Below are 12,708 nucleotides of genomic sequence, written 5' to 3' on the forward strand. Positions count from 1 at the left end.
GCACTATACAGTAGGACCTCACTGTTTATATATTCTATATATAATAGTTTGCATCCGCTAATCCCAAACTCCCACTCCATCCCTCCCCCACCCCCTTCCCACTTGGCAACCACAAGTCTGTTCTCTGTGTAGCTCAGGGATTTTTAACCATCTTTGTGTTACAGCTCTTTATGGCAGACAGGTAAGACCTAGGATTGCTTTCTCAGAATGTGTTTAAATAGATTAAAAATAAAATAAATATGACTACAAAAGACAACAATAATATTAAAATGCACTCATTAAAATATTTTAAAAACAAAATAGTGCTCTGTTTTCAAGTATTAATTAAGAAGAGCTAGCATCTTGAAAGGGTGGTGAGCAGAAATGGTATTTCAAGATCTCTGAAGCAACTACATGTTGAAATACTGTGACTTCTACTATGACAAAGTCACAGTTGGGGCTAAAATGATGGTGGTGTGTTACACATTCATAGAAAAAAAAAAAAGTCTAAGAGGTGATTGAGAATAAACAATTCTTCTTCCCCCACCCCTGCCCACCATCCTAGGACATGGACACTCCTGAATCTACCCTGAATCTCTCCAGGCTCCGTGCACCTGGGTGTAAACCCTGCTGTGAGTGAGGCTTCTACATACAGTAATTCTGATAACGTCACAGAAGTCGGGCCAACCTACTGAATCCTTCTTGATTGATTTCCCTACAAACACTCCCTTGCCATTGATAACAAAGATGCTGTTACTTCTGGAAGAATAGTTGAGATATTTCACAGAATTGCAGTTAACTCCCTTTCCACTAGGACATCACTGGGGGCACTAGTGTTGGCAGTGATCATTCCGTTGGTGTTCACGTCATTGGAGCAACGATACCCATGGGGAGACAGTCCAACACGCCCTCCTCTGGACATGATGGTACAGTTTCTTACATGGAAACAAAGGAGGAAAGAGCAGCTCAGGTACACACGTAATTCTCTGTCTTCACAGCCTCAAGGGCTGCATTTCTCAGAACTGTGAAGCTGGATTTTTACAGTTAATACACTATTCGGTTGCATGCAACTTTGTATTACTATGATTTCATCATATCTCTTACCAGGAAAAAAGGAAGCATACTCATCTACAGAGTAATGCAGACAATAGTTCCCTTTATAAGTCCTCCAGCAGCCTCTACTGCTGACAGGACAAATCCTCATCCCCTTTGCAAAGCAAAAGGCCCTTCTGAGCCCTGGCTCTCGTACCCTCTTCAGCTTTGTCGCCTCCAGGAGTTAGCCTGGTGTGTACTTACCTTTTCCCGACTGCTCAATGTGTTCATGGCTCCATGACCAGCAGCTGCTCCTTCCTGAGGGTGCTCGTCCTGCTCTTTCCTTCTCCGTCAAATTCCACCTGTTCTTCAAAGGGCAGGTTGAATATTACCTCCTCTGTACTTAAAAAAAAAAAAAAAAAATTAAACACTTCTTCAGAGGCAGCGTAGTGTAAAGGTTAAGAGTACAGTGTTCTGCTTCTGTTACTAGTTGCTGTGTGACTTTCAACAACTTACTTAACCCCTCTGAGATTCAGTTTCATCCTCTGCAAACTAGTGCTAATAATCATGCCCATGCATAGGGTGGTGTGAGGTTAAAACATATAAAGCACCGTAAAACTCTGCCTGTTCACACTAATAATTATATAAGAGTTAGCTGTTACCGTTATGTGTTTACAATAAACAAAACACACAAAATATGACTTACCCAAAGGAAATTTACCACAGATGACAGAAAGTTCTTAGAAGTCAATACATTATTGTTTTCCCCCCAAACAGTGACATTTGTAAGTAAACAATTCAAAAAGAAATTAAAAGGTAAAAAAACTTGAAGATATTTCAACAATTATTCATTCATTTGTACACCAAGAGTTTACTGAGCACCTACTATGTGCTGCAGTGTGCAGGGGCCTGCAGATCCAGCAGGGAGAAAGACTGGCTTGGTCCTCACTTTCATGTAGTTTACAGTAGAGCAGGGAAGAGAGGTATTTAATAAATCATTAGAATAGAACATGGGGTGTACAACATGTCCTAGCCTGGGGTTCCAGGAAGACTTCCTTGGGGAGGTGGCCCTAAGGTGGAGACATAAAGAAGGATGAGCACTTGGCAGGTAAGGAGGCAGCCTGGGAGAGGGATGAGTGTTCTGGGCACAGGGCTACATGGCATTTGCAAAGGCCTGGAGCTTGCCTTCCAGGAAGTGAGGAAGGGTGTTGAGTTGGGGAGCGTGGAGGGGGTGGAACAGGAGCTTAGGGCCGAGCCACACCATGCAGGGCTCTGTGGGGCCCTTGAGGACCATCAGCACCATCTTAGCTGAACGAGCAGCATCTTGGGGTTTCAATCAAGGAAGAGGTAGGATCAGACTTGCCTTTTAAAGTCATCTTCTGTGACATGACACGGGGAATGGATTGGAAAGAGGCAAACGTAGATGCTGGAAGTCGGGTTATCAGGTGCTTTCAGTAATCCAAGCTAAAATTAGGGATGCACGGACAAGGACTGAGGCTGAGGCTGGAGGTGGCTACGCTTTGGATTGCAATCAGAGGAGAGGAGCCAGGGGCTCTGAGTTTCACGTTCCAGATGGAGTCAGTAGGCGGCTCTGACAGGTGGGTGGGGCGTGGGTGGAGAGGCAGACGGGGTCTCAGAGATGACTCCTGACTTTCTGGCATGAAAAAGAGATGGATTGGAGGTGGGTATGTTACTGATTCCAAGGACACTGGAACTTCCTCTGTAGCTAAAAACCACTCATCCGTTATCAGACACCCACGTTGTTAGAATGTCTTAATGTTATATCAGTGTGGAGCTCGCTCTGGTACATAATCCCAATACTGAAACAGGATCCAGCCTTGGGGGTGAGATTCGAGGGAATGCACTAGGGCTGCCTCAGACGTGATCTGGGGTCTGTCCTGGTGGGTCTGACGTTCAAAAGAGAGGGCTGGGCAGGAGGGATGCCTTTACTGTTCAAGTCTACAAATAGAAAGTGAAATATGTAAGTGAATGAGATTCTCCTAGACGTAGGGTGTGGGAGAAGCGGTCCCAGACTGAGTCGTGGGCAGCCCCAGAGCCAGGCAGAGCAGGAGACACTGGCAAATGAGAGCAAGAAGAAGCCAGGGGTCCAAGAAACACAGCTTTTCACTGATCAGATAATCAGAGGTTTTAAAAGACACGTCAACATTCTGTATCCACAAGCATGCAGAGACGAATGGCTTCATACATGGCCTCAGATAGAGTAATTTGGCCAAGCTGTTTTGGAGGCAATTTGACAATGTATAACGAAAGTTTAAAACTATTTATTATTCATAATCTTTGACCCAGTAAATGTACGTCTAAGAACCAATAAGAATATGCATCAGGATTATGTGTAAGAGGGTTCTCTGCGTTAGTTATAATATTAAAACCTCCAAACCAACCTGGATCATCAATAATATAGAAATGATTTAAAATGTACAAAATATTTATAAGCTGAAATATTTATGTGGTCTTTAAGTCATGGCAAAGTGCTAAAATGTTAAATCTTAAAAAGGCATTATGGGGGGCTTCCCTGGCGGTCCAGTGTTTTAAGACTCCGCGCTTCCACTGCAGGGGGCGCGGGTTCGATCCCTGGTCAGGGAACTAAGATCCCACATGCTGCGTGGCATGGCCAACCCCCCAAAAAAAGGCATTATGTAAAGCTGAAAAGACAGGATAAGTGCTCTGCTTTTCTCTTACTAGATAAGATTAAAATGAAATGTCCCTAAAATGTTAATAGCAGTTATCTCTTCAAAGGAAAACAAAATTAGTAAGGTTTTTTAAAACCAGACTTTCCATTTTTATGCAGTTAATCTGAAAATTCAATTTCTCTAGCACAGACCTTTCCCAAACATTCCAGATTTTACTGTAAATGAGAAGTACTTACTGTGCTCTGCTGAGAAACTTTCCACACACTGTCGTGGCCAAACCATATGAAATAACTTACTATCAGAGTCGTTTCGATTGTACAAACCCAAGAGCCTACTGTTCAGTAAGTGTTCAGGGTTATTATTTCATGTCAATTTAAATTATTTCATTTAACTGACTGAGTTAGAAGAGTTTGCACTTCACCCAAGAGGAACGCTGATAAAGCAGGTTTCCTGCCCAATGCCTTTGCTCAGGGAGGTCCCTTTACCCCAAATTCCTTCTCTGTGCCCTGTGCCTGGCAAACTCCTATTCATCCCTTAAGGCCCAACTCAAATGTCACCTCCTTCATCTTCCAGAGGAATCTCCTCTTACTCCTCTCTTCTGCCTTTTGCAAGTTGTCCACACTGCTTGCACTGTAAGACTTATGTATTGCTGTAATGATTTGTTGTGAAGCTTCTTTTTCTCCTTAAACCAGGCTCTGTGGGGTGATCAATTTGTCTTTTAACCCCAATGCCAACACAAGGCCTGCTACATGGTAAGAAAGAAACAGGGCGGTCAGAGATGCTGTTCACATGAACTCAGAGCCATCCAGATTTAGTAACTAATGTAACTCATTTAAATGATGTTCTAGGTCAGAGGGGAAGTTGGTCCAAAGCTAGGTGCGTCAGAGAGGATACCAAATACGTTACTGACTTGAATGACTAAACTAAAAAACAAAGATTTAGACTTCCTATTTTGATTCATAGCCCAAAGAACATCCTACAACATCTTACTTTGAAGAGAAAAATGGGTTTTACATTTCTCAACCTGATGAAATCGATAAACACTAAATATAAATGCATATGCTGGGGATATGGCTTTACCTATGGGTGGCATACATATATTCAATTTAGCCCAACAAATTACTTTCTATGTGTGTTTTGTGTTCCCTTAGGCCTTAAGAACCCTGACCATCATATATAACGTGTTGTAAGATTCCTTTCAGCTTTCTATTTGCTTCCTTAGAGCAGGGGTCTCCAAAGTATTGTACCCCAATAACCTAAGAGGGTACAATAAGAAAGTAATAGAATTATTCACATTTAGCTTCTGCTTCATCCTTTTAAATGTTTGTATTTTGTGCATATTTTTAAATGTACATCATATATTAGTAAAGGACAAAAAATTTATATATGATGCACTTATGTCCCAAAGTGTTCTTGTGTGTGTGTGTGTGTGTGTGTGTGTGTTTGTGCACGTGCAGAGAGGGACTGTACATTTTTTAATCCACTGCTCTAGACCAGTGTTTATTAAACTTTAATGTGCAGACAGGTTCCCTGGGGATTGTGTTAAAATGCAGATTCTGATTTAGAAGATCTGGACTGAGGTCTGAGAATCTGCATTTCTAGCAAACTCCCAGGTGATGTGATGCTGAGGCTGGAGGTGGCTACACTTTGGATTGCAATCAGCCTTTTGCAGCCCTGGTTCTTCATCTGAACCACACAGCATGGAACACAGAAGATGGTTCCAATAACTGTTTATTGGTGACTCCCACAGATAGCCGTAACTAGCACTGCTCGAGAGCAGAGGAGAGAAGGTAACTCATTCCAAGCAAAGGAAGCTGTGGGGACATGAAGCCTGACTTCTCTCACAGAGAAAGGGGCCTCCAAGGAGCGTGCTGGCACGTGGCTTTACCTGTGCAAGAAAGTTCAAGGGCACTAGACGACTTCATTAAAAAAAAAAAAAAAGCAAAAAAAACCCCACTGTTTATAAATCACCGTACAGTCTTACAAAACAGTCCTGGAGTCAGCAATTCTTTTCCAGTGTTTGGCTTCTATCTGGGAACTTCCTTTACGAGAAGCATAGCTGGAAACCAAGGTCTTGACCACTTCTAATGGTCAAAGATCTTGGGGTGCTAACGTTAAGTGGCAGAGCGCTAAGTCAGGAGTTTCTGACTAATAATGGCAAAATCCATACACCCTCACCCTAATGGGACCCTGATGTTGGGAGTCAGTGGGTTACAAATGCTCTCCGTCCAAAAGAAGAGAAGAAAAAAAACACATACATATAGCCCCCAATGAATATTTGTGAGTGAATACACACACACACACACACACACATTTTTGACAAATAAAATGATTCTCTTAATTTGCAAAGTCTACCCAACAATTCATGTTTGTGTGTCCCATAGAACTTTCGAAAGACAACTTTGGTCTAATTTGAACCATATGCCTTAGCTTAATTTCTGAGCTGGTTTAGTATGCAATAGTGGTTACAAATGCGTTTTTGAATATCTAACAGCTTTTCCACTGTGTAACTGGTGTCAACAAAAAGTGACATATAGTTGAATTAGAAAGACGCTTCTTCTGACTCTAGGTCCACTCTCCACACAAACGTAGCGCAGCCCAACAGGACTCAGCCTCTAACCACCTCAACACCTAAGGGCACATGTTCAAGATTAACAAAGAAAATGGAGACAAAAGGACGGAAGAGGAAATTCCAAGAGGCCTTTAAGTTGTCCGCTTGAGATGAGCTGGCCCCTGAATTTAGACTTCTTGGCCGATTCTTAATGTTTTATCCTGGATCTGTCTTCAGCGCTATTTTCAGGTGAGAGATCCAATTTTTGGGGGGTGAAATTGGGAACGGGACCATGGTTGAAAGACCTGGGCACGACCCTCTTGTTTGTTCTGTGTGCCACCTTTTGTTTCCTCTTGATCATTGGTGATAAAGGTCATGAAATGAAAAAGGCCAAAACACCCCTCTTTGGGTTGTGGGGAGAGACAAGGTGTATATCTTGTATCACAAAGCCAGACTTCGGGGAACAGAATGGATGGCTATGGAGAAGAGCTTTAAGAAGGAAGGAAATGATGCTTTGCCTCCATGCCTTTGGTGGCTGTGTGATGACTCTTCAACCCAGGGGAATAGTTCTCGGCCACCACTCTGCTCCATCAGCGCAGCCCGTGGGCAGGTGGGCACATTCTTCACCCACTTGACACTTCCATAGCATTTCAGACTGTTGCTACAGTCTTCTCCCAACTTCTCCCCACTTTTCTGGCCCTTTTTCAGTTTTATTTTAGACTCCTCCTCTCCCATCAGCTCCTTAAAATGGTATTTTTCCCGTGGCCCCATACTCCAAATCATTTTCTTCTCACTAAACACACTCCCGTATCCACTCCCATGGCTTGAGATGCCACCTTTATTGTTCAGGAAGCCCAGACCTTGCAACTCCATCCCAGGTCTCCCTCTCCCCTGCAAGAACGTCACTGCAAGTCAAGGAATGATTCTGTTGTCTCATTTGATTGACCACAGCTTAGCTTCATTATCCACTGTCTAGGTCAGCTCCCCTCCTCCTGTAGACCCTCAGGCACTGAAGGATACTGAATTACCCCTAGTTTATCTCGATATCCCTTGAAGCTGTCTCCTCTCCCTTCCCACTTCTACTTCCTTGGTTTAGATGCACATCCTTCCTTCAGTGACTCCAGCAAGTTGTCCTCCCTCTAAAGCATCCCCCATAGGGCAGCCTCTGTGATCTCCCTAAATACTCCTCAGCTGCCCAGCCCAGTGACGCCCCCATTATCTACAAACCAAAGCCTCAGCTCCTGACCTTGTGAACATGGTATGTGAGACCTTCAGGAACTGGTCCCGCCTACATTTTAGCCTTGACACCAGCCATTCTGCAGCCTGCTCCGTGATGAATGACTTTCAGTGGCCCAAATGGGTTGGTCCTCTATTGATTGATTCAATGCATTGAAATATACCAAGCCATCTGCTGGAAGCCCTCTTCCTTTCTTTCCCTGCTTTCTCATATCTATTTTTTGAGACATGGCCCATTCTAGGTAGGTGCTTTCTCTGCTTGTTCTCATGGGTTCGGTGCTTTCCCTGTGGTTCTATCTCCCAGAATATTTATCTCAGTCTAGTGGAATTGTTTACTTGTATATATCTAATTGCAATAATAATTATCAAACTAACAGCTACCAGTAGTGGAGAACATAGGTGATCAGCATCGTGTTGGTAGTTCATATACTTGAACTCCAAACTTCAGAGGAACACTGGTCAAAACAAGTAAATGGAGGCTCAGATAAGTTAGAGAGTGTGCCTAAGGTCACACACCTAGTCAGCAGTGGTGACAACATTTAGATCCTAGTATGTCTGACTCAAAAGCCAGCTCTCTATCCATCATACCCCACTGCCTCTCATTGGAATGTGAGCTACCATATATTATCTGGTTTATGCTGGTGCCTAGGTTCTAGCAGGGGCTTCATGTTTGTGAATGTATGAATAAGTGAATGCATGAATGGAAGCAAAGGGAGCTTGGACTCTTCCAGTTTTGGAAAAGCAGTCTGGGGTCTCCAAAGAAAATCTCCTACATACTGGTTGTATTGATGAGCTAAGTTGAGGGAAAATCACTTTGACTCAGTCTCCTGTAGCACACGCAGCTGCTTACCAATGGAAGACATGGATGGTATCATGCCTACAAACTCAGTGTTCCCTGGGGGTACATTGTGCTGCGCTGCCTACAACCCTCACTCCAAACTGCTCCTGGTCCTATGTCATTTATTTCTGTGAGTGTCTCCACTGTCACTCAACCCAGATGCTGGAGTCTGCTTCCCCTCCCCCTTCCTTCATGACCACAGCCACATGTCATCCAGATTTATCTCCCGAATAACTTTTGTTTCCACCCCCTGCTCCCCTGCCCTTTTATGGCTTCACCCTGCTCACTGCATCCCTGGCCCCTCCTTACCCCTCTCCACTCTGACCCCTTTTCAGAGCCAATCTCTCTAACCACAAATATAACCTTTCAAAAATTAGAACTTGTCCGTGTCGGTTCCCTGTGCCAACCCTCAAATCGTTCTTCAGTTCTCACATGATAAAGTCTATACACTGTTTACCCAACGTCCAAGACTTCTGGCTACCATGTTGGTCACATCTCTGGATGTTCTCTCCACCATCCACGCTTCAACAATGCCAAGCAGCTTCCACTTCTCCACACACTACATGCTGCCTCACACTTTTCTACCTGCTTTTGCCCCCAATGTCTCCCCTGCCTGAAAACCCCATCCTAGAACCAGATCCCTCAATTGTCCCCGTGGTTCTTCCCCTGGCTCACTCCTCCCCTGCATCTTCATTTAAGATCCTGCCTCTCCTTTACCATTATAAACGGTAATATCAATACACTCACCACAGTATGATTTTCTCTTCATGTTTCTTCTTCCCTTATAGATGGCTAGTTCTCTGAGGGCAGGGATTAGGCCATGTTCATCTTTGTACCCACAGTAACACAGCCCCTGGCATATAGTAGATGCTCAAACAAAAAAATAATAACTCATACTCATGACTCTATAAATGAGTCATCGAATAAATGAATAAATGGATTAATATTCAATCCATAAATTAAAGAATGAATAAATGTCAAAGACATGGCCAAAAACATGTGAGCAGTTTCAACGCATTTATCATGACATGTGAAGTTTTCTAAACGGCTTTTTTTGAAATGATTTATATTTGCACGTTGTTGTATTTTTGTGGGAAATGAGTTTCCGTGGTGTTGAAATCCTCTGGATTAGGAAACACTTCCTTTTATCTCTCTTGACTCAGACTCTCCCGGAAGCTGGGCTAACCCTTTCAGCTCACTCAGCTGATGACTCTTACGCTATGGTTCACCAGTGTCCTCAAAGTACGTGGATGTTCAGAGATGGCTTTCTCCCCGAGAACGGTTTACTTCTTAGGGTATGATTAATTGCTTCAAGGATTAGAGGTTTCCCCTGGAGAAGCACAATTACTTTCACATGTGCATTTGTTCTTCACTTGTTAGCCCCACCCCAATCAGCCTGGAAATTATTGCAGGGCCCTATTCGTCTTCATTTATTTGGTGGCCATTTTAGCAGCTTTCTCAGCAATATCTTTAAGAGGCCCAAAGACAACTTGAAGACCATGGCAAGTTCAAGAGGGAAGGAGGAAGTCTCATGGATCTGAAGGGTGGGCAGGTGTTTCTTCTAATCCCCCCACCCCCAGTTCTTCCCATCAGCCATCAAACCATCCCATCTGATCTCTAGGATTTGCTTATTAAAATCAAAGGTGCTAAGTATTATTTTGGACAGACCATTACCACCTTCTAGTCATGAGAGAATGGACCTAGTTTCTAATAAGTTCTTCTTATGACCATTTAAAATAAACTATGGAATGGATGGTTGAGGGAAATTGTAGAACTCACACATAGCTCAGGACTGAAAACGATGACATGAGTCTTTGAACTCCAGTGGGACACCCTCCACCGTGGGCAGGCACTGAACTATGGCACTACTCCTTTGAAGCTGACACTATTTCCCAATGACTCCTAATCACCAACATATTACTCATTCACTCATTCACTCACTCACTCATTCATTGATTCAGCAAACATTTAACACTATTGTAAGAGAAATGTGGTCTTTGCAATACATAAAGGTGAATGATGCATGGTCCTTGCCCTCAAACATACACCGATGACATGTACATAAATTGTTATTGCACCAGGAAGAATAGAGCCTTTTATGCCTAAACACTCTCTCATGGACACTTCCATATTGCTATCATAAAACTTATGATATTTGTTGGTTCATCTGTTTCTCTTATCCCGCAAGATGGGCAGCTATGTAAAGACAGGGACCTTATCTTATTCTAACACTCTGTATTGTCCTTATCTAACACAGAGTCTTCCCTGCTGATATGAATGAATGTAATATATGAAAATGTACTAACAATTTCCAGGAAAAGGATTGATTCTTTCCAGTGGGAAGAATCACAGAAGTCTTCATGCATTTTCTGTAGGAAGAAGAATAGAGCAAAGAGAGCTGCTTTCAAGGGGAATTGCTCAGGCAAAAGTATGGGGTGGTGGTAAAGTACTTTGCTAAGTACACTCATTTGATTGGATCAAAGGGTATATCACTGATTCTCAACTATGGCTGCATGTAAGAAGCACCTGGGGAAATTTTAAAATGCCCTAATACCTTGGCTCCACTATAGGTCAGTTGAATCAGAATCTCTCAAGGAGGTGGCTGAGGGGGAGACATATGAGTAGGAGACTGAGTTTGGGTACTTTTTCCAAGCTCCCCATTTGCTTCTAATGTGTATCCATGGTTGACCATCACTGTAGTACCTGTAGAAAGGTAGTACGAGGCCAGATTGGAAGCTATACTAGCAAGAGATTTGAAAAGGCCATGGAGAGATAGCTTCAAGACGGCAGAGGAGTAAGACATGGAGATCACCTTCCTCCCCACAGATACATCAGAAATACATCTACATGAGGAACACCTCCTACAGAACACCTACTGAACGCTGGCAGAAGACGTCAGACCTCCCCAAAGGCAAGAAACTCTCCACGTACCTGGGTAGGGCAAAAGAAAAAAGAAAAAACAGAGACAAAAGAATAGGGACGGGACCTGCACCAGTGGGAGGGAGTCGTGAAGAAGGAAAGGTTTCCACACACTAGGAAGCCCCTTCGCGGGTGGAGACTGCGGGTGGCGGAGGGGGAAGCTTCGGAGCCACGGAGGAGAGCGCAGCCACAGGGGTGCGGAGGGCAAAGCGGAGAGATTCCCGCACGGAGGATCAGTGCCGACCAGCGCTCACCAGCCCGAGAGGCTTGTCTGCTCAGCCGCCGGGGCGGGCGGGGGCTGGGAGCTGAGGCGCGGGCTTCGGTCGGATCGCAGGGAGAGGACTGGGGTTGGCGGCGTGAACACAGCCTGAAGGGGGCTAGTGCGCCACAGCTAGCCGGGAGGGAGTCCGGGAAAAAGTCTGCAGCTGCCGAACAGGCAAGAGACTTTTTCTTGCCTCTCTGTTTCCTGGTGCGCGAGCAGAGGGGATTCAGAGCGCCGCCTAAACGAGCTCCAGAGACGGGCGCGAGCCGCGGCTATCATCGCGGACCCCAGAGAAGGGCATGGGACACTAAGGCTGCTGCCACCGCCACCAAGAAGCCTGTGTGCGAGCACAGGTCACTCTCCACACCGCCCCTCCCGGGAGCCGGTGCAGCCCGCCACTGCCAGGCTCCCGTGATCCAGGGACAACTTCCCCGGGAGAGCGCACGGCGCGCCTCGGGCTGGTGCAACGTCATGACGCCTCTGCCGCCGCAGGCTCGCCCCGCCTCCTCCGTACCGCTCCCTCCCCCCGGCCTGAGGGAGCCAGAGCCCCCGAATCAGCTGCTCCTTTAACCCCGTTCTGTCTGGGCGGGGAACAGACGCCCTCAGGCGACCTACACGCAGAGGCGGGTCCAAATCCAAAGCTGAACCCCAGGAGCTGTGTGAACAAAGAAGAGAAAGGGAAATCTCTCCCAGCAGCCTCAGAAGCAGCGGATTAAAGCTCCACAATCAACTTGATGTACCTGAATCTCTGGAATACCTGAATAGACAAAGAATCATCCCAAAATTGAGGCAGTGGACTTTGGGAGCAACTGTAGACTTGGGGTTTGCTTTCTGCATCTAATTTGTTTCTGGTTTTATGTTTATCTTAGTTTAATATTGACAGGTTATTATCATTGGTAGATTTGTTTACTGATTTCGTTGCTCTCTTCCTTATATATATATATATATATATATTTTTTTTTTTCCTTTTTCTCCTTTTGTGACTGTGTATGTGCATGCTCCTTTGTGTGATTTTGTCTGTATAGCTTTCCTTTACCATTTGTCCTAGGGTTCTGTCTGTCCGTTTTTTTTTTTTTTAATATAGTTTTTACTGCTTGTTATCATTGGTGGATTTGTTTTTTGGTTTCGTTGCTCTCTTCTTTCTTTCTTTCTTTTTTTTATTACTTTTTTATTTTTTAAAATTTTAATAACATTTTTTATTTTAATAACTTTATTTTATATTATTTTATTTTTCTTTCTT

General features: G+C 44.2%; 1 protein-coding gene across 3 annotated transcripts in view; it reads right to left on the reverse strand.

Annotated features, from left to right (window-relative positions):
* Positions 1 to 12,708, reverse strand: part of KCNJ15 (potassium inwardly rectifying channel subfamily J member 15) — a 52,743-nt gene that overhangs the window by 15,378 nt on the left and 24,657 nt on the right. For 2 of the 3 annotated variants that reach the window (XM_061193919.1, XM_061193917.1), the window contains one exon: positions 1,276 to 1,408. The gene's annotated coding sequence lies outside the window, so the exon portion shown is untranslated. Of the gene's footprint in view, positions 1 to 1,275; positions 1,414 to 12,708 lie in introns of all 3 variants that reach the window. The other variant, XM_061193918.1, reaches the window with a different exon arrangement.

Source organism: Eubalaena glacialis, chromosome 6 (assembly GCF_028564815.1).
Source record: "Eubalaena glacialis isolate mEubGla1 chromosome 6, mEubGla1.1.hap2.+ XY, whole genome shotgun sequence".
Classification (NCBI taxonomy): Eukaryota; Metazoa; Chordata; class Mammalia; order Artiodactyla; family Balaenidae; genus Eubalaena; species Eubalaena glacialis.